We start from the raw sequence: 26,079 nt of genomic DNA, 5'->3' as shown, positions 1-26,079 counted from the left end.
CGTCAACGGGCGCTCGCAGGAGAACGGCAACACCGTCACCTAGCAGATTCCACAGTTCGCGCAAACCAATTAGCCCTCGGCAAGCACTCGCAACTAATGAAATGTAAGCTACATCTATCCACCCCAAAAATTAGCAGTAGCTTAGCTTGGCTACGCCAAGGTATACGTAGCGTCGGCTAAGGTGCAGCTGGCTATTTTTATGTTTCTGGGTTGTGTGGGATTGGCTCATTATCATGCTTACTGCTGCTAAAACGATTTCCAATCCAATCCAGTCCAGCCACGGCGGCGGCGGCGGCGGCTCCAGTGCGCCAGCTGTGTGCCGTGAGACGTCACTGCTCCTCGCGAATGCGCAGCAGTGTAAGCCACGGTAAACTGCTCAACCTCGGCCAGTGCAGCGCCGCTACAAAAGAAAGGTAGTCAATTAATGCATTCTGGGGTGATGACATAATGAGCGGAAACTTCGCGCCTAACTAAAAATTAAAAGCAAACATAGATACGGCCAAAGTGCTCTGGAGCGAATAGTGATAGGAATAGCGCTAGGAACAGGGAACGAGTAACCCGGATTAGGGGGAAAATTCAAGTAAAACATACAATTGTTCGTTTCAAAACAAAATGGTCATGGCCTGGTCATTTAGTACGACGAACTGACAACAGGTGCACTGTGAGGGCAACAGACTGGACACCGAGATGGGACTAAAAGTGAAAGGCCATCAGCTCAATAGAGAGACAAAATTAAGAATTTGGAGGAAAAGAATGAATTTGGGCAGAGCGGGAACCAAGCGGGTGGAGGTCAGTGGGAGAGGCCTTCGTCCTGTAGAGCACCCCAAGAGGCTGTGTTTGATAGTTATAATGATGAAGATGCTATTACTCCGAAATAGATTGCGGTGCTCACTGTTAAAATTTGTGACGAGTACCTGCGTTCATTTGTTATCTGCAGCTCTGGCCTTCCATCCTAATCTCCGTCTTCGGTGGACAGTTCTGTGGCAAAATAAGCCCGAGGATTTAGAATATCGATTAAGGATCTGTACTCACAAAGAAAGGCCATATCAGGAATGAGATCTCGAGAGCATTCGCGGAGAATACAGCGTTCGACGAAAGTTGACCCTTCAATATATACCCGGGCCGTGCGCATGCCAATACTTCGTGCCCGTGTTCTTTTCATTTGCACAAATTTTGCCTGCGTCCGTGATGTCGTCCCCTTGTTTAACAACTTCAAAATTTTGCTACTGAGGATGGAGTAGTCAGCTCCGGTGTCAACTGAAGCATGTATGCGCCGGCCGTCGTCATGAATGGCACTGTCCAGCAAAGTGTTTCTTACACCTTCCTCCCCTGTCACTGTTGTGAAATGCGTGGACACTGTGGCCAGCAGAAGCTCTCAATCGTCGTTTTAGCCTTCAGCATCCCCGCCTCCTAACACCGCTGCATATAATTTTCTCGACAAGGGTTTGGTGACCGTACGCTGTCGTAGCTGGGAAAGTAGGGCGATGGATTCATTGTACCGATGAGCACTTGCGTGTCAGGTGCTTCTCGGTTTTTTTTAAATGCAGAGCATTTCAGTAACTCACGATGTCACCCGCGTTGACGTCCGTAGTCCGCACCGTCGTTGTCCCTACTATATAAAAAGAAAATACTATCCGGCGCCATGTTTTGATCCCTCGACCCTGCGGGCGGAACGCAATGTACACGGTGCTCTAACCACTGCGCCACAAAGCCGACACAGAATGGGACGCTATGAATGTGCCTTATATCGTTGACTCATTCAAATTACTGCTGACGAGCGCTCTCTCGTCAGCAGTTGCCACAAGTGCAACAACATTAACGTAACGCAAACTACTTAACGTCGTGCGCCCCCGCAAATGCTCTGCATTTGATCGTGCCCCTCGCGAGGGGGATTTTTAGATGTAGAACATCTGATTCACTCGGCTTTTGGTCGTTGCAAAGACTCTTTCGGGTACGTTGACTCCGAAGACGCGTAGCTCGAGTTTCCTGTGGGGACCCTGACGGGTGATTGGTCCTGTTTCACCGCAGTGGTTACATGTGGGGCGTTTATCGGGCGCTCGCCACGTGTATGTCTTCCGTGGCTGGTCGATGCAGCCCTAAGATGGTTCGGCCGGCAGAAACGTACACTGTGGTTACGTCGGGGGCACAATAACTGGTGCTGATTTTCTAGCACGCCGCGGGGCCCAGTACACTGCGAGTACGAGTTGGGAATTGATGTTTTGCCTCAACTATACCTAATATTTTGTATTTGCTCAACAAAGTTCGCAAGCGTGAAGTACGGAATCATATTGAGTGATTCGGAATGGTTTTGGCTATATAAACTTCTCGTTCAAGATTTTTTTGAACTTTTGGCCCCATGGATGAGTCGAGAAACAGACAGACCCTAGACGGATCAAGCAAATTTTCTAAATCTGTGTATCCCAAGGACGACTATCGTTTTTAAAATGTGAACGGAGAGAACACAAACTGCGTAGGTATAGATTCATCCTTGGCATTTTGACAGAGAGGAAGCTGCGTGCAAGAACAGCCCGTTCATTGAATGCGTGGTGCACCAACAAGCTACAGGCCGCTCTCTATTTCAACATTTTTTTAATTATAACTATAGATAAGGCTGGAAATGGAGCTGCCTTGCCGTACTTCCGCGTACACAGAGTTTACTAGCCGGAATTTGTTACGCGAAAGGTGTAAATTATCCTGCAAAGCCAGTTTTCTTTTATCTTTTCGGTAGCATTCTTCCGCTTTTTCAAAATATCTTCTTGGTTCGGATAGTGGTAAATCAGGCCCACTTCGGCTGCGGAATTAACTTAGTGTGCCTCAAACACATTGTCACCTACAATTATAATTAAAACGCAATGTTTAGAGTGCACAGAAAGTACTTAGAGTGACGTCACCACTGTCTTATAGCTATTATTGTGTTAATTTATCTTAGGGTTACGCGGACGACTTCTATCCTACGCCGTTGTACAGCTCCTCACACAGCTCTTGGTTAAACTTAAACTGCGGCCACCATCATTATTAGTGTTAATGTTTTCATAAAACAGAAATATCACACTGCTCGAGATTTTGCCTGTTTATTTTATGCCTGTGCTAGTACATTCGGGTTATCGTGTGTCCCTGGGCTTGTCTTTTACAAATTTTTGAGTGTAATGCTCATTACAAATGAAATTAAAATTGCAAAATATTAAAGCATAACATTTCTAAGATCGTTGTAACTATGAGAATATTTTAGCTTGAACGAAATATCAACATATACCTCACCTTAAATTACATCCATTCCCTCTTTACCAGTTTCTAGCTGTTGAAAAACTTTTTGGATTTGGTGGTGTGGGAGTTGCCCTTCATTCCAGAAGACAATAAGGCGACCATGCTGTCTCAGCATTGAGACAAGGAGTGGCTGCGAATCCAACTGGCGGTGGTCGTCGGGTTCTCCCAGAGCTCAGGGAGGAAATGGGAGTGGGTAAATCTGGGACGGCTGGGCAAACCCCTAGAATATACTGATGAGGGTACATGGGTATAGACGGGATATTTCTGTTCCAGCGCGGCACCACACCGAAGACCGAGTATTGGAAAACCGAATACCGGGTATTCTGTGGGCTGCAAAGGTATAGGTTCGGAGTCCCCGGAGTAATAGTTATCTTGTAGTAAGGTATTGCTGAGGAGTAGGATAATTTTGTTTTGAGGTGCAATAATATGAGGTGATGTCGTAATATGTGAGCAGGTGAACGAGACCTGGAGATTTACTAAAAGGATGGGAAGTAAAGGTCCCCACCCCTGCACAAGCCCTTTAAATAGGGCCTAGATCTAACATCACATTTGGTACAACTCCGAATTGTTCGCATGAAAGAAATTTTTGAGAGAAATGTTTTGTTTAATTTTCCAAGCATATTTTATTCGCTGTGATGTTTCCTTTGTATCTTACTGTAACTAGGTTGGTTTGGTTTATTCTTAACTTGCCGTGAAAACAATACGATTCGTAAAGGAAAACGAATGCTGTGAATGGCGCAACATCATCATGCAAAAGTGTAGCATGTCAGAACCAAACGCCTATGTAATATTTGTTGCATTATTAGCACTGTGTACAATACTTTCCTAGAAAAAATAACTGCGGGCTTTATTTATTAACCGCCAACCAAATTTACGAAGTGATAAATCAAAATGACAACTAGTGTTTTTACCTACATTCAACACTCCCGATACGTCGAGAAGTCAGTGTTGATGATAACTTTAGGCGAGTAATGAATAAAGCCACGATATTCAAACCTATCGCACATGTGCAGCATAAGAAGCCGAAACTCTTTATGTTACAGGTGAGGGCACGCGAGTAAATTTGTCGTTGGAAGCAGAACAGTATATCACAAATTTGAGAAAAACAGTGAATGTCCTGTCCTGGAGCCTGACAGAAGACTATCCCTATTGGACATCACAATTGCATCATGACGAGTAAGTGGGTGTTTTTACTTCGCGTGAAAGTCTTTATTACTACCAATTATGCCTAAGCATTTTTTGCGTTCGTGCAGCGCTTGCACTGACATATTTGCCAAACTTTAAAAATAAAGCCACCTCTTAGTGTTTGTGGGCTTGGTGTGACTAAGAGGGCCGATGTGAAATACAGGGGGTTTCACTAGGCCCGCGAAATGACCCATCCAAAATGCCCCACAGAGGTTCGCGGCGTCCACGAGTGAGAGGATGCGACGAGTTCGACTCACCGATAAAGGCGACGACAGGTTCCAAAGGGCCAGGACGAACCAGTAGATTTATTGGCCGAGTAGTAGAGCGCCTACTGAACGCCAAGACAGGGCTAAGAACTGCACTATACAGACGCGTGACTCAAGACCCTACCCGAGCGGCCGACTATGGCCGAGTTTGCACATGGGCCGCTCGCAATGTAGGAATAGGCCCACCTTGAGCATCCGAGCAAGGCCAGTGAGTGAGTGAGTAAAGACTGTTGAATCGCCTGCTGAGGTGTCCCTAATGGAGCACCATGGCGCGGCTTATGTCATCCTGTCATAGACCCTTTACTTGGCAGCCGCCTCTCTACTCCCCTCGAGGTCCTTCAGCCACCCCTGAATGGGGGCCGAGCCCTCTGGGCTTTCGACCGGCTTCTGCCTTTCAAGGGCCGCCAGGATCAGATGGACGGAATGGAGTTGGTCGTTCTTGTCGTTACTCCGCGCCGCAGCCTCGAACCACGGCGGAATCATTGTTGCGGTTGCCGCTTCGCTGGGCCTTGCCGTACAGTTCCACAGCAGGTGAGCCGCAGTGGCACGTGCACTGTGACACACCTTGCACGTGTCGTTCTCGTACTGGTCGGGGCACACGTGTTTTATAATGACCGGGGTCAGTAGCGAACCCGGTTGCATATGTCTGAACACCACCAGATGTTCCCGAGTAACACTCGGGTCGCGCGGCGCCATTCTCCTCCTGCTTAGCCTCTAGTGCTTCGTTATTTTGTTATATGTGGCGAGCCTATCCTTGGTCTCCCCCCACCATATCGCAGACGACTTCGCTTTGGACGCACGGCCTGTTAATTCTCGCACGGTTGAGTTCGCCGTCTCGTTGTGGTTTTGGTAACGTTCCGGGACTTTATTCCCGGCGTGGGCCGGGAACCAATTAACTGTCACTTCTCTGTCCTTGAGGTCCAGCGTGGCGAGCACCCGCACTGCCCCACAACATACTCTGTTCATGGCATAGTTTTGCACTACACTCTTAGAGTCACACAGCACGGTCTTGCAGTCCGGATCCGAGATGGCTAAAGCAATCGCCACCTCCTCCGAGCACCGCGCCTCCTTCGTGCGCACGCTCGCCGCAGTGATTGTACCACCGGTCTTGGCGTCGATGACCATCACCGTGAATGCCCCGCGTTCTCGATACTCCTGGGCGTCGACGTACTTCGCCCCCGGCAACTCCACGTGCAGTTCGACCATTGCCTTGGCTCTCGCAGCTCTCCGTTCCCGGTTGCGTTCGGGGCTCATGTCTTTTTGAATGGAATAGACTCTCATTCTACTTCGTACCTGGTCCGGGATCTCTGCCGTGCGGTCGTAGCCGTCCTTGCTCGAGTCTGGGTCTACGCCCAGTCTCTTCAGGATGGCTCTTCCGGTTTTGGTCGCCGCGAGCCGCTCGAGCTGGGCGGCTTTCTGTGCCTCTGCGATCTCCTCGAGCGTGTTGTGCACGCCGAGTTCCAGCAGCTTCTCTGTGCTCGTGCAGTCGAGAAGTCCGAGTGCCGTCTCGTGGGCCTTGCGGATCATCGCATTGATCTTATTGCGTTCATCTAGCCGCCAGTTGTGAAAGGCGGCGACGTACGCCACGTGGCTCATGGCGAACGAGTGAACGAACCGCAACAGGCTGTCCTCCCGCATGCCGCCCTTTCTGTTGGAGACCCTCTTCACGAGGCGCGTGGTCGCAGACACCTTGGCCGTGAGGCGATTGATCGTTTTGCCGTTGGTTCGGCGTTTCTCGATTAACAGGCCCAGCACCCGGATCTTGTCGACCTCGGGAATCACCTGACCGCTGCTGGTTCTGATCTTGATCTTCTCATGGGCCGTTGGCTCGGACTTCTTTCTTGCTCCCTTCGGCGCCAAAAGCATGCCCCGACCGAACGGCGCGGCGGAGACGAGACGAGCCAACGTTAGGACGAGCAGCTTCCCGGTTCACCAGCTCCGATCTCCTCAATCCCCATCGCACCTATTCAAGAGCAAGTTGTTGCTGTTGTTTGTGGTTATTAGAGAAGAAAGGGAGTGAGGGAAAAACCTGGTAACTGTATCTCAGAGAGGACACCCTAACTGACTTATGGTTAGGTGAGGGGGGAGGGCATGGAGTAGAGGCGTTTGGTAGAGGGGTATGATGTTCAGGTGTGGTGGAAACAGGTAGTGGGAGGGTAGGTTAGGTTGAATTAGAGGATTTCAGAGAGGCCGGAGGCTTCAAAGAATTTCACGATGAAGGATGCTACTTTGAGGCAGGTGGAGTCCGGTCCATTTGGGAAGGGGACGTCTTGAAGTGGGGAGTGTGATCGTTGGAGTCTTCTCAATGTTTGGATGACAGAGGTGCGAGGGGCCTCAAGGTGAGGGCACTTACACAGGAGGCGCTGAATTGTCATTTGCGCCAAGGCATAGGTCACTCAGCGGGCAATGGAGCGGAAGATGATAGGCGGAACATTAAGGGACAAGAAGAAAGCGGAGTGGGTCAGGGAACAAAGGCGTATTAAAGACATATTAGTAGAAATTAGGAAGAAATGAACGTTGGCAGGCCATGTAATGCGAAGTCAAGATAACCGTTGGTCATTAATGGTAGCAGAGTGGATCTCTAGACAAGGCGAGCATTGCAGGGGGCGGCAGAATGATATGCAGATGAGATCAAGACGTTTGCGGGAATAAATTGGTCGCAGTTAGCACAGGACCGGAGTAATCGGAGATTCATGGGAAAGGCCTTGGCCCTGCAGTGGGCGTAGATAGGTTGGTGTGATTATGATGATGATGATGATGATGACGATGATGATGATAGGTGGCACAAGGGGGGATCTGTCTCTTGCAGCCGATGTCTGCGTTCGGCGGTCCAGGAATAGCCTGCCCTGAGGCGGATGAGAGAACGGTCTTTTCGTGAGAGGATGGGGGCTGGCAGGGGCATGGAGGACTTGTGTGGGCGATTCGGGGGTCCGTGTGGGATGCACTGAGGTGTCGTTTGATAATGTTCTCGTCGTTGGGGAAACGTCTAAGGACTGTTGGTTAGAGTTGTGGGCAGCACGGGCTAAGGCGTCCGCATCCTCATTTCCTTGGAGACCTATATGGCCTGGGATCCATTGGAAGTGGACCTTGTACCCTTCTTCTTCAAGTTGGTGAATCTTTCCAATTAGGTTGTGGATGCATGGGGTACCACGGTTGGGGTTGAGGATCTTTTGTAATGCAGACTTGGAGTCAGAGAAGATGGCTATGGTGTCAAGTGAGAGCTGGTCTTTTGCCATGTTGCAGGCCAGTAGTAGGGCTGCGATTTCTGCTGTCATTGAGCTGACAGTAATGATGAGATGGCAGGTACGATTGTCATCTAGGGCTGGGACAATACAAGCAGCTACGCCAGTTCCAGTGCTTCGGAGGATGAATCCATCCGTGTAAAGGTGTGTGCTGTTAGCGAAGGTTTCTTGTATACGTGCCAATGCCTCTTAATACAGGACGCATGTGGGGGTGGTCCGTTTTGACGTGATGCCTGGTAAGGTGGTGCTGATGCGCAGTGGGGGTCTTTTATGAGGGGGGAGGCCAGGTTTTGAAATTGAGTGGTGTTTATATGTGTTGGGGAATATTTCTTGATATAATGTAGCCAGTGCTCCCATTTGTGAGTGAGGTCTGGACTGGAGGCGGTCTAGGAGTGCCATTCCGTCTTGTGTTTTATGGAGGCGGAGGATGTGTTGGAGATATTTTTGTTGCGCTTGCCGGGGAGAGGACCCTGCTTGAGCTTCAAAGAGGGACGTGGCTACTTGAGAGCTGCGCGGAAGTCCTAAACACAAACGAATTGTGGCGCGTCGGTGGGCATCGAGGTGCCGCCATTGAATGGCAGTGAGGTTGACGAGGGTAGTGCATAGAGGATGTGGGAACCTGCAAGGGCTTTGTAGATGCGGAGTGCCAAGGTGTGTCAACAGCCCTTGCCGTGGGCGAGGAGTTTGCCAGCGATTGTTTTGGCAGCATTAGCCTGTTTTTCGAGGGCATTGAGGGCAGGTCCCCAGGTGAGTTTGGGGTCGATGAGAAGTCCTAAGTATCGTACCTTTGGTGCCCATGGTATTTTTTGGCTTCTAATCGTGAGGTGTCGTGGTTTCTTGGCTCTTCGGGGACAGAGGAAGAGGGCTTCTGTTTTATTTGGCCAGGCTTTGAGGCCGAGGTTTTTAAGTGTGTTGATCATCATCATCATTATCATCACCAGCCTATCTACGTCCACTGCAGGGCAAAGTCCTCTCCCATTATTCTCCAATTAACCCGGTCCTGTTCTAACTGCGACCAATTTATCCCCGCAAACTTCTTGATCCCATCTGCCCATCTAACTTTCTGCCGCCCCTGTAGCGTTTTCCTTTTCTAGGGATCCACTCTGCTACCCTCAATGACCAACGGTTATCTTGCCTTCGCATTACATGCCCTGGCCACGTCCATGTCTTCTTCGTTATTTGTACTAATATGTCCTTACCACGCGTTTGTTACCTGATCCATTCCACTCTGTTCTTGCCCCTTAATGTTACACCCATCATCTTCCATTCCATTGCGCGCTGAGTCGTCCTCAATTTAAGTGTAACCCTCTTAGTGAGCCTCGAATTTTCTGCCCCGTAGGTGAGTACCGGTAAGATGCAGCTGTCATACACTTTCTTCTTAAGGGACAATAGTATGCTGCCATTCATTATCTGAGAATTCCTTCCGAATGCACTCCACCCCATTCTTATCCTTCGAGTTATCTCTGCCTCATAACACTGTCCAACACTGTCCAAGTTTTGTTGGAGACAAGTTCGGATGAGATGTGTCTCAGTTCGACGTCCGCGGACGAAGAGGGCAATATCATTTGCATAAATGGTAATATGCACCTTGTATGTTTGGGTCTGGGAGATGGCATAAGGGAGCTGGGCGAGAACAAGTTTATAGAGAAAGGAAGATAGTTTGCTTCCCTGGGGTACCCCAACTGTGACCCCCCATTCTGTGCTGCCTATGTGTCCAATCTTGAATGTGAAGGTCCTGTTGGAAAGGAAGGTATGAAGGTAATTTCTTAAGTGGCCCACGATTCCAAGTTCGTCAATTGCGTTTTCGATTTGAGACTTCGATTTGAGCTGCTTCAATGTCGAGGAGGACAAGGAAAGCAACTTCATTGGCATACTTGGCTTCTTCGAGGACAGAGACTACATCAGCCAGTGAGTCGGCTGTACATCGATATCGTCTAACGCCGGTCTGTTGTTCTCGGAAGGTGCCAGCAATTTCAGTAATCCATGTTAAACGCTCTAGGGCGATGGCTTCCATGAGTTTTCTTATGCTAGAGGTTATGGCTATTGGTCGATAGGACGTTGGGGACGAGCTGAGTCTGCCTCTCTAGGACTGGGGTGGTTACAGCAAGGTGGATGTTGGTGAGGAGCTCTCCGGAGACGCATGCTCTGTTATAGGCATTGAGGAGTCGATGTTTTTTCAGGCTCGTCAAGTTGTTTTAGTGATTGGTAAATTGCTCCGTAATGTCCCGGTGCGCTACGGCGCTTTGTGTTTCTTAGTGCTGTGTGGAGTTCAGTGATGGTTATTGAGGCATTGCAGGACGCCCATATCAGGGGACTATTTCGGCTGCTGAGACACCGTGATAGGGAGGCGAGGCGCTTTTTGAGGGTGAGAGTAGCTGAGGTGAACCAAAATATGCGCTTCGCGCTTATAAGGCACGGGGGAAAGCTTGCTGGGGGAGGGGGAGTGGCAGCGGCAGCGGCTCGGGACGGTTGGCGCCCGCCGGCGCGTCGGCCCGCGAGATGACGTCACGTGCGCGGAAAAGCGTGCTCGTTTGTGGGTTTCGCAGGCGGGAAGAGGAATAGGGGATCAAACGTATCCCCACTTATTGTTCATGCTTAGGCCCTGCCACGTCGGAAGCACAAACCAAAAACAGCCGCCGAAAAATCCGGTGATCTCCTGTTTCTGAACTTTCGGAATTTCCAGAAGAATGTTTAACCTATGTTAAAAAGCCCGATAGGCAAGAGACGATTCATAACTGATAGCATAACAAGCCTAAACTTGGTCGTTGTTTCTACTCGTTCAGTGCTCGGCCTCATTTTGCGAAAAAGAATTATTAGCGGTTGACAACTTTCCATCGGTACCTGGCTTATTGTAAGGGGTCGCCCTTTTTGCTGCCCGCTGAGTGAGCACAACTTGATTAACGCTCGCTTCAAGGTTAGTTATTCGCACTGCACTTGCGCCTCTATCCTGACTTTTGAAAGGCGGTCATCTGTTCGACCATGAGTTGGACGGCATCAACAATTGATTGGAGTAGGTTATTTCCACATTCAAGAACCTCTGTGGTTTATGCGGTAATTTCAGTGTCCATGTCGGCTCCTCTTTAGGCAACGCAGTTTTGTTGTGTGGGCGGGTTTTCCCTTCTAGCTTTCTTGCGTTTATCGCCGGACCCGTGTGGTTGTGCCCTTTCTACTACCTCTAGCAGGGTGAGGAGTGCCTGGATTAGTTCATTTTGCTTTTCGATCTGCTGGGCTTGTTTAAAGATGTGCTCTGCCCGTTGCTTAAGGAGAGTGCGTATTTGCCTGCATTCGTGGCACGGACTGCTTGATGCTTTCCCTAACGGGAGAAAGTCTTTATGCTCTGGGACGCTCAACACCCTTTACAACATGGTGTGGGAGTGTAAAGGCGTCACCAAACTACTAGAAGTTATCGCACCGACCCAGGAGCAGTGGGAGGCCCTGCTGACAACCGATGTCCTGGAAAACCAGGGTGACCTCGTGATGAGGGCCATTAAAGCTGCAGCTGGCCATGGCCTCCCGGAGCGGGGACGCCACCCACCATGGATGACAGGCAACCATCCCGCGCTCTTTTCTTCCTGTTCAATGGGAGCAATGAACGTTTTTCCTACTCCCTCTCCTCTATGTTTAGTTAACTCCTCTAACATGTAAAATTCATTGCGAACGCTCCTTGTTTCTATCCCTTGTAACATTTAACTATCGGATTCGTACTGTTTTTAGTTACCTCTCGTCAATGTTTCTTACTCTCATACTGGTGTAGTTACTCGACTGTGGAAAGATAAGCCCCTCTTTGTTGATGCTCCATTCAAGGCTCTGTCTCATTCTTTGCGCTCTTGTCGGGAAAAGCCGCGCATCAGACGGCCACCCCCTCGTCACTGCTTCCCTATACAGTGGAACCCTGTTAATACGTTTTTCGCCGGATCAGGAAAAAAACGTAACAGCCGGGAAAACGTAAGAGTGAAGAAAGCCACGAAAATTGGCCGGTGTCTAACTAGCGCCGTTAAGTCACCCCCCTCCCCCCAATCTAGAGCTCCATTGTTGCCATTGCGTCTGTAATAACGTGTTAACTCTCTGCTGTCATCGTGCATACATATTTTAGGGGATCTCCGAATTGTCCGTGTGGTTTGCTGACGTGCTGCGCACCGGGCTGCCGTTCGGGGTTGCTTCGGCAGCAGCAAAATCCGTGCGTCGGCATTTCTTCAAGGCGCCGTAGGGCCCTAACGGATTGAAGGGGTGCGAAAGCGCGATTCCGCGGAAAAACTCCAAGGTTACGTCACAAACATACGGCTGTGACATTCATTGTGAGCCTTCAGACATCCTTAAGTGTTACGAACACATCGTTTACGGTCAAACTAAGGATACCGCGAGGCATGTGGCCCGTGAGAGAGAGCGCGGCGCCCCGTATTTCTCCTAACACACCTGAGCACCTGTCGAAAAAGACGCCAAAGTCATGGAGAAAACCACCCAAAGGAATTGTTGCGTCCTGCCAAATTGATGTGCCTTTTGCGACAAAACTGGCGCAAGTGACGGTATGGGTGGTGTAGAAAGCGCCGAGAGTAGCAAGGAAGGACCAGCAGATGACGCGCCGCGACCGATCTCAACGCTACCGCCTAGTCGTCGGCACCACCGGTCCGTGCCGCGGTACTTGATGGCCTCGCTCTGTGTCAACTAACAATCTAAAAAAGCTGCACGGTACCATTACAACAGTGCGGCGGCGGTAACATCAAGCACTTCCGGCGTTTCCAAGTGAAACTTCTGTTGTAACCACTGTTACGAATCGGCCAGCGCCGCCATACTGTCCCGCATCACTCCTCAGCTGTGCGGCGAAGCGCCTGCGTGCGCCTTCGAAAAAAGGCGCAACCACGTCGGTGACACGTTGCGACAAGCCGCGTCAGACGCTTCGCTCTCGGCGCATTTCAAAACTTCGGCGGCTGCCTGCCAGGCTCGTCTCCACGCTCTTCAAGGACACAGAGGCCCCGCGAACTCGGCAAGTCCTCCTCTCTCCCCTCTCCCGGACTCAACGCGCGCCGAGGCTCTGAACGGCTTACGAACTCCGGAAAGAGCGTTGTGTTTTTGTGTGACGTTCGTGGCGTGTTGCCGCTTGTAGCGTTTCACCGTTATCGCTTTTGGGTATAAATAGAGCTGCCCAAGCGTTGTAACTCATTCCTGTTAGCGCAGCGAATCGATGTTGTCGCTCTGCTCGAGTCCTGTATTGTAACCTCGCCCGTCGGGGCATTGTTCTTTGGCTTCGGCTCACCTCTCGCTATGAAGTAAACAGTTACGTTGGCCTATCAGCTCTGGACATCTTCCCGGCTGCAGTCGGCCTTCTCGGTCGCAACAACTGGTTGGCAGCGGTCGGATGGCAACTTCGTAACACCTGAAGCCAGCGGTGCGAGACCCAACACCACGGACGTCAAGGCGGCTTCGGGTGAGTGCGGGACTTTTCTTCACTGAGTTTTACCAGGCTTCTGAGGATAGCTGTTAGGGTGTGTGTTTTTGTCGCGTGGGTTATTCGCGCAAAACATTTTTGGAGCAGTGGGAAAGCAGTACTCTAGACCGGCCATGAATTTGAAAGCGTTGAAAAAACCGCAGTTGTTGGAGCTTGCAAAAGAGTTGCGCTTTGATGTTACGGACGCGCTGAGAGAGCCAGAGCTGATACAGGCTATACTCGCTGTTGGGGCTGACGATGATGAGCTGTCAGAGTGCATTGAGCTGATCAATGACAGGGAGACCGCTAAGCGTCAGGCTGCAGAGGCAGAGGCTAAGCGCAAGCGTGAGGAGCTCGAGAGACGGAAACAGGCACGCGAGGAACGGAAGCTAGAACATGAGAAATTTTTACGAGAACACGAGGAAAAGATGCAATGGTACGCCCTCGATATCGAGCTCTTTGAACAGGAAAGAAGGGAGCTCGAGGGAGAGAGACTCCAACGGGAGAATAAGAACCTAGAGCACAAAATTCAACTCGAGCAGGAAGAACCGAAGCCTGAGTTAGAACTATTGCTCGAAAAAGACCTCGTTGTCGAGGAAAGCACCAGCTTGCCAGCGCTGCCAGTAGCAGACGCTCGGGAGCGCGAGTCGGAGGCGACGGTGGCGGCCCAGCAGCGCGGCAAGGTTGCTGGGAGAGATAACGACGGCGCATTAGCTCAGACTGTCGGCAGAGGGCAGTGCGTGTCCACTGAGTGCGATAATGTGTCGGCGTTTGTTTTGGAGATCTCAGCGGAGTGTTGGGACGGTTCAAATTCGCGGGAGGCCTTGGGAACGGCTACCGACTTGAACGTTAACATTTCGCGAGATAGCGACGTTTCGCAGGAATGCGTAAACGATGAGGTTTCCGAAAGGCCGCACGAGTCCGCTGAAACAGGGGTTGTTCCTTCGGACGGTAGTGCGGAAACGAGCGATGTGGTTGCAAAGCCTGCAGCCGAGGCAGCGAACGGTTTGCACGGTTCAGTTGGGAGAAATGACGATCTTGCCACTGCGCAAGCCGATACCGTCCGGCCACCAGCTCAGGTAACTGACCTCGAGCAACGGCCAGCCGAGCTCGTAGAGATTCCGGTGACGCGCGCAACTGAGCCGTCTTCTGAGACAGGGCAGCCTGGATGTAGTGTAGTCCTGGCAGTGAGAAAAGAGAACGGGAACACGCCTCGGTCTTCGCGTGCCGAGGCTGTCGGTGAAAGCGCGAGGGACGACGAGGTAGTGACTGTTGGGAACTACACGGTGTCTAAAGAGCTCGTCGTGCCTGTTTCACTCCCAGGTGATGCTCCCGATGATAGGCCAACATCGGCTGAGCTAGTTGAGGTTCCGGAGTCTCCTGTGGCTGAGCTGAAGTCTGGAACCGACCAGCCTAGAGGAGAGAACGCAAACGCGTGCCGGCTTTTGCTTGCCGAACGCGTTCGCGAAAAGGCGAGCAAGAAGGATAGAGGGAAAACTTCCGCGCGTACTTGTGGCGCATGTTTTAATGCGAGCACGCCGAGGGGCAAGGCCATGAGCTCGCATCGCGCCAAGGGAACGCCGCCTCGGAGTGCGCGCCTAACGCATGAACGGTGGAAAATCTCGCTCGCTCCTCCGCGCGCTCGACCTTTGTCGAACAAGACGACAGTGTGATTTCACGCAGTCGCAGCAGTCTCTTTCGGAGAACTGGCGCACTTAAAGTGCGATACAAATTGGGCAAAGCTCGGAGAAATTATGAGAGCTCGAACCGCAGCGCTCAGCGCGACAAGTGGCTTGTAGACGCCTGACTTTCACAATTTCATTGTTTTTCCTGGAGCAGGTTTCGCCCTTTACGATTACATTTCTTTTTCTGTGGGACATTTCCAATCACGCGAAATGTCACCTTTCAAGTTTGTCACTTGTATAAAGTACTGCTGGGCAAAAATATAACTAGAGTAGTTAGTTATTCGCGTACTTTTTCGCAACTAAAAGCCTGGTAGAGCTTCAGTTTGGATTTGTCTTCGCACTTGCCGGCGATGCGGTTGTGTCTTCCTGTGTTGTTCTGTTGCTTGCCTGACCAAGCCAGAGACGTTCTTGGGGAGCCACTACTCGTCCAGTGACCCACCCGGTGAAGCTCCAGCACGGTATCGTACAGCCAAGGCCTGGAGTCGAGCGTCTGCCGAGCACTTCACTTCGAAAGCATCCCTCCGGACAACGGTTGAAGACCCTTATCCATAGGGATCTCGGACCCCCGGCGGAGAAGCTGTTACGAATCGGCCAGCGCCGCCGTACTGTCCCGCATCACTCCTCGGCTGTGCGGCGAAGCCCATGCGTGCGCCTTCGAAAACAGGCGCAACCATGTCCATGACACGTTGCGACAAGCCGCGTCAGACGCTTCGCTCTCGGCGCATTTCAAAACTTCGGCGGCTGCCTGCGAGGCTAGTCTTCGCGCTCTTCAAGGACACGGAGGCCCCGCGAACTCAGCGAAGTCCTCCTCTCTCCCCTCTCCCGGACTCAACGCGCGCCGAGGCTATGAACGGCTTACGAACTCCGGAAAAAGGGTTGTGTGTGTCTGTGACGTTCGTGGCGTGTTGCCGCTTGTTGCGTTTCACCGTTATCGCGTTTGGGTATAAATAGAGCTGCCCAAGCGTTGTGACTCATTCCTGTTAGCGCAGCGAATCGATGTTGTTGCTCTGCTCGAGTCCTGTATTGTAACCTCGCCCGTCGGGGCATTGTTCTTTGGCTTCGGCTCACCTCTCGCTATGAAGTAAACAGTTACGTTAGCCTACGGCTTCTGGACTTCTTCACGACTGCAACAGCGGCTGGCCGCTCGCATCATGCACGCTACCACTCGTATGTCGGAGGCCACGGAGCTCGGATCGGGTGCCCCCGCCCGGTCGCAACAGCACAGTGATGATGGTGATAGCACTTTAGGCGGATGGTCATCTAGTGACGGCCTCTCCAATTCGCTTGCGGCTTCTTGTGGTTAAGTAACAAAACCTGGCCAAGGCTCATCAAAAGCCAAAATGGCGGTGCCCAAGCACCTTCGGAGTGTCAGGTTGCGACGCATCATACGGGAACGGGCCCGCAGTTGCGACGTTACAGTGAGGTTCGAAATACATTATATCCTATGGCACCTATGCCAGGACCGATGTCAAACAACGTAACAGCCAGAAAACGCGACAGCGAGGAACGTAACAGCGGGTTTCTACTTTAGATGCTATTCAACGAAGCGTTTAGTGGTCAGTTTCTTCGGTTTACGACACTAGAAACGGCCATGTCTGTGCCGCTTCGGCACAGGCATGTCGCGGCTTGTGCCAGTGCGCTCGCGCATCGCAGGAAAAAAACGCTGGCGTGCGTCGTCTTCCCCATCTAACCCCCATTTTCGGCGGTGGTGTCAACATAGATGTTAATAATCGCACTCATATTGGAGTCAAGAAATTATTTGCGTTAGGTGGGGGACAGTTCGGAACATCAAACACAGTCGTGTACTTAGAACAGCAAGAACCGCCATCTCGCGGGGCCCGACGTAACAACCAGTGACGGCGCGCACACTTGATTGCCCGCATCTGTGTCACACCAGCGAATACCTATAGATTCGGTGAGGTTGTTCTCTCGCCCAATTTGACCCCCAAATTTTCTTTACAGCAAACCCTCATAAGAAAAAAGTGACAATAACCATGACCACAGCTATAAGACAATACCCAGAGGCAATTCTGACGTTCCAATAGTGTATTGAATTTGCTACGCCTCATACACCCGGCGTTAAAATTGAAAATTCTGCATAGAGCCATACCCTCGCTACCACGTGGTGTCGTGTGCCGCGGCTAACCATGCTTTACTTCAAAATCCCAACCCGTCATTTCAGCTTCTAACCCGGATCACAAACAACACCTGGTAGGATCAGCAAGACAGACCCCCCCCCTCCCCGACTTACTGCTTCCGTTACAAAGGTGGTTCTGATACGATATTTGCATGTTTCACAACACCCACAATAGTAGTTACACAACCAGGATGGTCAGGGTCGGTTAGGTGGCGGAAATCCTTGTATGCCTCAGGTGTTGCTAAGTCCAGTTGGAGACGCATGTGGAGACACAGGCTGTGAAGAAGGTTGATAGCGTGGTCAGTGAAAATGAGGACAGTCATGAAACGCCTTTATTCCAAACCTGACCCCGACCCGAGCACCTGTGGTGCACGTGCATTTGTGTAAAATTGTGTATTTCGGCTTCGGAATGCCAAATGCACAATTCAAAGTGTTTATAGAACCATACAAACGTACGGCTTTCACCATTCAATACAGTGATTGTAATATTGAAGGACGCTGACCTAATTGAAATGGTTTAGGTAAGGTGGAGGTACGTGTTCGTTTAAGATTAATCTATAGCGCGCGGTCTGATCATTTAAGTTCAATAAGGCTACGACATGGTTTAACGGGGCTCTCTAACATATCGCCTTACGGGGTTCACCTCTCCTGTATCCCGTATTTATAATGGTCAGCGGGAGCATGCAGCGTTCGTTATCTCATTTGTAAACCCACAAAAAAATACCCCATACTGCAATATCGTGAACTACAAAAGTGGTGACAAAAGTGTGTTCAGTGCGCGTTGAGGGATTTCAATGTTTATGACTTCCCAATTCACCGGTATTGTGGAGAACGTGGAACCTGTGTATACACGCACGATTTTATATAATGAGACTTTCAGTTAGTTTATTGCGAATGTTGAGTCTCTCTCTTCGCGCACCTGCTGTATACAAAACGCACTACGGTAAACCCTCTGGTTATGTGAGTGTGTTGTCATAACAGCATCGCCAAATCGAGGGGGAATGCAATCTGGTGGAAACGGCCTAAAGAAATGCATTATATTCTCAAAACACTCTAGAAATTATCACAGCACATCTTAAATAGGATATTTATTCTGAGCCCACGGGATGAAAAGGAGTCCAGTAGAGTGAGAAAGAGCGAGACCGGAAGAGAGAAAAATACTATTTCCGGTCACATTAAAGGTAAACTGAAGTGAATTTCTCAAGCTCCAGTTTTTGCTTGCACTGCGTAGACTGGCTCAAATTAACACACTTTATATTGTCTATCCGGGCAATAAGGCGGTATTTGTTTAATTCTCAAGGCTCAGAAGAATCTACAGGCACCCGGGCCGCCCAAACGTCCCATCCGTCGTCGGTTAACCCCGGAAAGTACCCCGCTCAACGTCCGGGAAAATACATCTTGTCAAAGCTACCAGAGAACGATTACAAGATTGTTTATCGTCCATGTACAGGCCTCAAAGTGTCGGCATGGGCAGATAAAAGCATCGCGCAAGGCTTAGCGGTAGCAGGAGGTTTCCACATCAAGGGCTTCTACGCACAAGTCACCATTCAAACGAAATTGACCCAAAACCTCATCGTAGCCAGCGCCGCGGACGAGGATTACGCCATGAATCTCAGTGTTATTACCCACCTTCAGCTCGTAGGAGCGGAATAAGAACTGTGCGTGGCGTAATACACGGCATCGAAGCGGTTGCAACTGAAGAAGACCTAGCTTACCTGATCTGTACTACTGGTCCTAGAATACTTCACGCACGTTTGCTCGGACGCTCAACATCAGCCCTAATCACTTTCGACGGGCCACATGTCCTCTTCTACGTCAAGTTTGAAAGCACCTACACCCGCTGCCACCCCTACCGCCGATCCGTGCAGTTCTGCAGTGTTCTGCATGCGGAGGACTCGCCCACCGCCAGGACGTTTCCCTCAACCCAGAAAAAAACGCCTGCAAGCTCTGTGGTGATGAAAATCCTCAGCCAAGCCATTTCTGCCAACCAAAATTTAAATTATGCGATTTACCACAAGAAACAGAAGTCCATAACTGTATGAAATGCCTTCGAGCAAGCTGACCACCTCTACACATCCGTGATTTCTTCGTCCGGTATCCAGACTACTCCGGAGACACCTCGCTTACTGCCCCAGGAGACTCGGTCAACACTACCGCAAGACAACACCAAGGTGAGCGGTCACAAGTCCTTAAGCACTCCCCCCCCCCTGCTCCCAACCCCTTTCCCCCGCTCCCAGACAGATCATCAAACACCAACACCCAACATTACGAGCAGCCCATCAGCACCCTATGCAGTCACAACGCGGAATTGACTAAAAGGCTTGAACGTATTGCGAAAACCACCCAAACCAGAATCGAAGCCCTAGAACGCCAAATAGAACAACTTATAAACCAACTTGAAACAACTCAAAGCAGCTCAGCGACCCTGCGCCCTCTCCAACAACACGCACCCCCGCCCATCCCTGACGCCCCACAGGTCCCGGCACTCCCGACATTTGAGCAGCTAAATCTCATGATAGAACATAAGATCGGCCAGAGGCTGACGCAATTCAAGGAACAGGAAAAGCAACGCTTCACTTCCCACTTAGATAATGTCCACAAAGCTCTCGAGAGCACTACCCATACCATCCTCAAGTTAGGAGAAGCACTAAACGTCCGCATGACTCGTCTCGAAGAAGCTCTTAACGACGAAGTTTACAAGATGGGCTTAACCTCAACGAGCGCGTTATAAGTCTCGAGGAAGAGTACCAACAATCGCACAAAAAGCCCAAATCCTACCCCTTGCACGAAGCCCATATGCAACAAACTGGCGAAATCCTCGACAATGACTAACGACCTCTCCCGCTCAGATACCTCCCCTACTCTCACCGTGTTGTAGTGGAACTGTAGATAATTCAATCGAAAGCGAACGATCCTCCTCCACTTCAGCCAACAACACTATCCGGATGCCATTTTGCCACAGGAAACTGAAAGAGGTCACGTTACACAAAGTGGATATGATACGCACATCGCTCCCGGTCGTTTCCGTGCTGCCATTCTTACGAAGAAGCAGCACACCTGCCAACAGCACTCCTCTGATCACCCTATTGAAAACACCCTCGTCGAAACACTACCCCGCAACAACATTCACCCGAGCTTGTTTCCTCTCAATAGCTACAGCCCACCATCGAAATCCCTTGTGGGCCTCGACAAACTCCTCCGAATGACCAAACAACTCAACCACGCACAGAAACTGCTCGTCCTTGGCGATTTTACGCTCCGCACACCACATGGGGATAAACCATTACAACTAAGAAAGGCACGAATGTACATACATAACGCTGCACAGCAACACCACCTTCCCTCTGTACCGACCCCACACTGCCCACTCGCATCGGCAACAGCGTTTCCCGTGACACGATGCCTGACCTTACCTTCTCCCACATTATCAAGAACTCTCAATGGACAAGACTGGACGAAACCCTGGGAGCGACCATCACATCCTTCCCATCCTAGTAAAACATAATCGAGTCTCCATAAGAATCGGACAAGGGAACATCACAAACTGGACCGCGTTCCGTGAGTCCGCGCAACCCACAAGTCTCACTGATATTGAAGAATGGACTAAAAATAATTGGATTCTGTCAATGAACACACTAAAGCCGTTCAGCTTACGATGGAACACCCAGCGGCAGACGCGCACCTGCTTCATATCAGGGACGCCCGGCGCAATTTGATACGTCGCTGAAAGAAACAAAAACACAACCGCAAGCTCAAACTGCGAATAGCGCAGCTGACTAAACAAGCTGAGGAATGTTCAAACACCCTCAGCCGACAAAAATGGAACCAGCTTTGCGATAAATTACAAGGTACCTTAAGTAATCACCGCACATGGCTCATTCTCCGGTCGCTATTCGGGCGCACGGAAAGCAAAGCATCTACAGCACAACACCGACAGCGGCTCATCCACAACTATCCCGGGCAGATTAAGAACTTCTCCGCGACATCACTGCCCACCATATTGGCGCCTCTCTTAACGCTGCTTCCCTGACCATGGGCCTACCCGATTACGCTGGAAGAGCCAACCCGGACCTAGATGCCTCTTTCACAACGACAGAAATTATTGCTACTATCCGCAAACCGACCCGCAATACAGCACCAGGACACGACCGCATCAACAATAAAAAAAATTACACCATCTCCCCGAAGGGAACTATGTGGTGATGCAAAGAAGAATTGTTGGCCTCCATTCACCTCATCGGACGGTGCAGCGTGTCTCAACCAAAGCAGCAACTAAGGAAACGGCGCACGGACCGGGTTTATTATACAAAGCAGATGGAGTGGAGAGGAGGAGATGAGAGAACAGACCCGCATGCTTCCTTATGATGCAGCTGGCGTGTTGCCGTTATGTTGAGTGATCTGCTGTATAGTAGCGCCAGAGGGAATTCTACGTCTGGGTCTACACCGGCGGCAAAGGCACGCAAGTACTGTTGTGTTACGGTGAGTAGGCGGTGGTCTCGAGGCGCCGAAACTCGTCCATCATATTCTTGTCGATGTTGTCGTCTCTATGGTATAATCGGTAGTCTCCGTCAGCGTTGGTGAGGTAAAGGTCGTTGACGTTGGTGCACCGGCTGAGAGCAACGTACACGCGCTCGTCTTCGCAGCTTTGTCTTCTCCTTCTTCTTCAGCGGTTCCCCTACCGGAAGATGACGACGGTGGTTAAACGCGAAGCTATCTCGTGATGGATTCTTTGGTTGGCCAATCCCTGCGGGCATACTGCCAAAATCATCATCAGAAGCGCTGCGGACGGGGCGAGAGCAACGTACACGCCCTCCTCTTCGCAGCTTTGTCTTATCCTTCTACGTCTTCAGCGGTTCCCCTACGGAAAGATGACGACGGTGGTTGAACGCGAAGCTATCTCGTGATGGATTCTTTGGTTGGCCAGTCCCTAGGGGCATCCTGCCAGAATCATCATCAGAGGCGCTGCAGATGGGGCACGGACGCGGGACATACCCCCGATCAACAGACGCTAACATCCTCCTCCAAACTTTTCAGTTCGTCGTTTCCATTGACGTTCAGCTTCGCGTGCCTTCGTTGTATCAGTAGCTTCTTGACGTAGTTTCAATAAGTCAAGGACATAAGGCGCGTTCGTAGCACTTGCTCCTGTCTCGGTTTTGTAGCGCAGTGGGAAGAGCGCCGCGTACCTCCCGTTGCGGCCAAAGAGCCGTGAGATAGAGACCGGGTGCCGCTAACTATATCTTTTTTTATAGTGTAGGGAGAGAGGTGCGGACAACGAACGGGCGCCGGACATAGCCCCGAGCAAGAGATTCTTTACATCTAAAACACTCCTAAACCTTGACTACAAAACCATTGCCAGCCTCCTACAATACATCAAGGAAAGCTGGAAGCGAGGACAATTACCGGCAGAGTGGAAACATGCAGACATAGGGAGGCGAAGCTAAAGTTTGCCGGGCGAGGGCAGCGCTGCACTCTCCCCTCCGCGGAAGTACGCGGGGGCTGCCGCCGCTTTGGCACGTGCTTTTTTCGCTGCGCGCGTGCTTCATTTTTCGCGCTAGGAAGAGGGCTGGGTAAAATTTTTTCTTTTGACTTATGAAACGATACGCGTCAGTACGTGACCAGCAAGTTCGGAATAAACGTAGAGTAGTTACTGAGTTCATTTTTGTCTAAGTTTGTCTTGTCATCTGCTACAGGCCCGCCGCTGGACCGGCAGACTGCCCCGACGATTTTAAGGGGGGAAACGCGTTGTTCGGCGGTCGCCGGCTGCTGTACCAGCGGAGACACGTCGTATGCTACGCGCCCCCGGTGCGTCGCAGACGACGTGTCTCTAGCAGACGACAAGACAAGCACCCGCAAAAATGGAGCCAGTAGCTAGTCTACGTGTAAACCGAACTTGCTGGACACGTGCTAACGTGTATGCTTTCATAAGTTGACAGAAAATTTTACCCGGACCTCACCGTAGCGCGATAAATGCAGCACGCGTGCAGCGAAAAAGCACGTGCCGAAGCGGCGGCAGCCACCGCGGACTCCCGTGGAGGGCAGATTGCAACGCCACCCGGCGATCGTTCCGGAGCCTATCACCATGATTCCCAAGCGAGAAAAAGCCATTAACTTCCGCAACTTGCGCCCCATTTCTGTTACCTCTTGCGTGGGCAAACTCTACGATAACATGGTGCACGACAGACTATCGCCCTACTTGGAAGACAAGGAGTACCTCCTGCACGCCATGTTTGGCTTTCGCCCCGGACTTTCAACACAGGACATCCTTCTTCAAATTAAAAAAGACTTATTGGATAATCTCAGCAGTCAGCACAAGAGCGCCATTCTCGCACTTCACGTCAAAAGCGCGTTTGACAATGTCACCCATCAAGCTAAACTCGAACGCCTGCAATCCACCCACTGCGGAGAGGAAGTCTGCCGTTATGTGCGCGACTTTCTCACCGATCGCACGGCCACGATTGGCGCGGGATAGCTCCGCACGGCAACTCTAAAAACACCACGAAAAGGCACCCCCAAGGTTCTGTCATTTCTCCACTGCTTTTTAATTTGGCAATGCGAGGGCTACCACCACTCCTGAACCAAATACCAAGAATCAGCCATGAGCTGTACGCAGACGACATCACTACCTCGACGCGTACAGGCTCAGTAAAAGAACAACAAGACGCACTCCATACAGCAATGAACATCACGAAAGAATACCTCCAGTCCCACGGGCTTTCCTGTGTTTCTGACAAATCGGAACTTTTAGTGTGAGGTCACCCACCCGCCCCCACACGCGACCTTGAACTATCAGTTAATGGTAACCCCCTACCCCTGGTTAATACCCTGCGGATTCTCGGCTTACCTTTACAGAGAGACGGAGAAGGCCTTGCAACCATCCAAACAGTTGAAGAAACAGTACTTTAAGTCACCCATCTCATTCGCCGGGTAAGCAACCGACGCAGTGGTCTCAAAAAGCCCGACACAATACGCTTGACCCAAGCCCTAATCATCAGTAGGATTACTTACGGCACTCCATACCTCAGCCTCAAGAATAGCGAGCACGAGAAATTTAATATCCTTATCCGGAAGGCCTACAAGCTTGCACTTGTTCTACCTCCGACAACTTCTACCGACAAAGCTAATGAAACTTGGTCTGCACATCACCTGGGAGGAAGTCGCTGAAGCTCACAAATACAGCCAACTCGAAAGACTCAAACTCACCAAAACGGGTCGTCATACGCTACGTCGCCTTCGCTACGAAGCACAGGACACATCATATAACAAACAGCGCATCCCCCTGGTTCTACGCCAACTTATCACCGTTGCTCCCATCCCCAGAAATTTGCATCCCGTATTCAATGCATACCTAAGAGAAGCCAGGGTTATCACCCTCAGAAAATCCTACGGAGACAACAAACCAGCGGTCCGCTACACAGATGCTGCCCGATACCCAAGAAAATCTGCGCATGCCATCTGCGTTGTCAACAACCACGGCACAGAACTCACGTCGGCCACGATTCCAATCCCGCACACACAGCCTGCAGAGGAAATTGCCACCGCCCTCGCTGCTACCACACGCTCAGACTACCTCACTGTCATCCCAGACCACAAACCCGCCTGCCACAATTACCAACTAGGTAGTGTTTCTAGTCAAGCCATCCGCATCCTGAACGCTCTAAAAAAACCCCTCCCAACTCCACATAGTCTGGACCCCAGGCCACGCATTCCTCGAGGGGAATGAAGCAGCCCATGCCGCTGCCCGCGAGCACACCTTCCGGGCCTTCGCGTCGTTGGCAGGCCGATCGATGACCTCCAGTGATGACATTCCGAAAAAATACACGGATGTCCGCGCCCATTAGCGACTGCAGAGCGCCATTTACCCCCGCCACACGCCAACATGACCAGAGAGGACGCCATGACCCTCAGCCAGCTGCAAACTAACACCTACCCTCAGGGAACACTACTCCATGACATCTACTAAACAACATACACACTGACTTGTCAACACTGCCACACACGCAACACTCTTTACCATGTGGTCTGGGAGTGCCGTCAATCACCATCATTAACCCCCCTACCAAACCCAACACTGCAGTAGTGGGGAGACCAGCTGACCAGCTGACGCCCTCAAGACTAGCAACGACTGGTGTACAGGGCCCGCCTGCAAGCCAAGGACGAAGGCTTCCTGGACTAAGGCGGCCTCCCACAACGGAACTCAAACAGTTGAAGAAATGTTTCTTCCTCTTCCTCCCGAGAGAAGAAAACTACCATGCGCGGTCTGCGGCGGCCGCACAATCTAGAGTATGTGACGTCGGGAGGAGGTGCACCGTTGTTGGACGATGTCCAAGATTAGTATTCAGACAAGTTTCGGTTTCGGTTCTGTAAAACAACATGCTTGACATCCGACTTTATCGTTGGAGGGGAATTCTCTAAAGACCATTCCAACGAGGGCGCCGCCTTCTTGCGTGCGCAGCGCCCTCTTCTAGCTGGCCAATTTGCTGGCTTGGGCGTTTGCTCCGCGGCGCATGGGCGCCAACGGCGGCTCGGTGAATTTTGCGTTGTAGCGCGTTGTACGTCAATTTCCGTAATATACTTTAAATAGGAAAGTTGTTGCGTAAGACCAGTTTAAGCGATCTGGCTTAAATTGGTGGCTTTTTTGGCCGCAGGGGAGCTGAAACTTGCCTCGTGGTTGCGTGGTCCACGGTGGGTAAACGATGCCGTGTCGAACATATGTTTGCAATACTTCGTCACAATTTTTTTTGTTTGCTTGTGTGTGTCCGGGTAGCGTATAGAGGGTATTTTGATCGCTTTACTGAAAAAAACTGATGTTTGTTAAAACGATTTAACCAATATTAGCTCAGCGCCCGTGGGCAACCAGCAGAAGCGCGTGTCAGTGTAA

This window comes from Haemaphysalis longicornis, unplaced genomic scaffold, assembly GCF_048455015.1.
Source record: "Haemaphysalis longicornis isolate Haplotype H1 unplaced genomic scaffold, Haemaphysalis longicornis Haplotype H1 scaffold_5, whole genome shotgun sequence".
Lineage (NCBI taxonomy): Eukaryota > Metazoa > Arthropoda > Arachnida > Ixodida > Ixodidae > Haemaphysalis > Haemaphysalis longicornis.
The sequence above is the reverse complement of the archived record's forward strand: the minus strand, read 5'-3'. Positions refer to the sequence as shown.